This window comes from Ricinus communis, chromosome 9, assembly GCF_019578655.1.
Source record: "Ricinus communis isolate WT05 ecotype wild-type chromosome 9, ASM1957865v1, whole genome shotgun sequence".
NCBI classification, from domain to species: Eukaryota; Viridiplantae; Streptophyta; class Magnoliopsida; order Malpighiales; family Euphorbiaceae; genus Ricinus; species Ricinus communis.
The window spans coordinates 25344946-25346534 of record NC_063264.1 but is presented as its reverse complement, the minus strand read 5'-3'; the positions used below and the strand labels follow the sequence as shown (position 1 = coordinate 25346534).

The window sequence follows — 1589 nt, the reverse complement described above, 5'->3', positions numbered from 1 at the left end:
CATTAGTTGATTTAGGGGTTAGCATTAGTGTTAAGCCATATAAACTATTCAAGAAATTAGAATTAGGAGAGCTTAATCCAACACTCATGAGTGTTCCATTAGCTGATAAATCTATTGTATATCATAGGGGTATCATTGAGGATGTATTAGTTAAAGTTCAATAGTTTATTTTTCCTGTGAATTTTGTTATCATGGATGTGGATGAGAAAGTTGATGTTTTCCTTATCCTAGGTAGACCCTTTCTTGTTATAGCTAGAGCTATAATCGATTTCATGATGGTAAGTTGGTGAATGTAAGGATAATTGCCAATTAAAATTTTAATAAAGAGAAGCGAAGGAGTAGAGAAGAATGAACAACACACAATTTAAAATGCTTAGATTTACTTTTATTGTTTTATGTTGATAATTAGTCTATATAATAAATAATTTCATAGTTTCTTGAGCAATCAATCTCGTGGTGAATTTATCGCTTTTACTATAAGAGCGGTTTATGTACTTGTGAGTACTAACTTAGACACATCAAGTTTTTTGGTGCCGTTGCTGGGGAATTGTATCCAAATTTCATTATATTGATTGATTGTCAAAAGTGTCTTATGTTTGTTTATTTTGTGATTTATTTTATTTATGTATTTTTTTTATTAAATTTTATTTTTAAGTTGTTAAATTTGAATTTTTTGTTTATTTTGTATGCAAAAAAGAAAAACTAAATCAAATGATTCATTAACTTAAAAGATTGAAAAAGAATTAAAAGAAGAAGTTGAGATAATGGAAAATCCACCAAGAGAAGTAGTAGCTAGAAGGCAAATGGCTATGAAAGATTATGCAGGGCCTATAATTGGTAATACTACTTCATACATAGTTCTAAGTGATGCATCTAGGAATTATGAACTTAACATACATTTTAATATTGCTTCATTCATTTTATGGTATAAGCCTAGTAAGGATGCATTAACATTTATTAGAGAATTTTATGCCATAGTTCATACTTTTCCATTATTTTATTAAATGAAGATCAACTGAAAATAATGTATTTTTCTTATTCATTGCAAGAAAAAGCAAAGGCTTGGTTAATGACTTTGCTCTAACTTTTTTAGAACATGAGATGAAGTATATCAAAGTTTATGAGTATATTTTACTCACACTAAAAGACTAAAGAATTAAGAGCTAAAATTTCTAATTTCTATCAAAAGGATACTGAATCTTTTCATGAAGCATAGGATCGCTTCAAATCACTTTTATTACAATGCCCACACCATGCACTTTCAATAACCAACCAATCATTTTATGATGGATTGACACAACAATATCAATGTATGGTTAATAATGCAACTGGGGGTGCTATGTTAGAAATGATAGCTGATGAGGTGTATAACATCTTTGAGATGTTAGGAGCTAACTCGCACCAAAAGAGTGTGAGGATAAAAAGAGTCGGAGTGAATGAAGTAGTAGCTAGTAGTGAAATGGCTACAATTGGCTGAATTGACAAAGCAAATTAAGTTACTTGTTTCAACTAAAAATGCACCAAACAATGAGGTTTGTGGTATTTATGGTCATGGTCCTAATGCTTGTTAATCTTTTGATAATTATAGA

The 1589-nt window shown here is 29.6% G+C and overlaps 1 non-coding gene across 1 annotated transcript; it reads right to left on the bottom strand.

Moving 5' to 3' along the window:
- Positions 1–1152: 1152 nt before the first annotated feature.
- LOC112536992 lies at positions 1153–1260 on the bottom strand. The gene has a single exon (XR_003080914.2). It is a non-coding gene; the product is annotated as a small nucleolar RNA R71 (small nucleolar RNA).
- Positions 1261–1589: the final 329 nt, after the last annotated feature.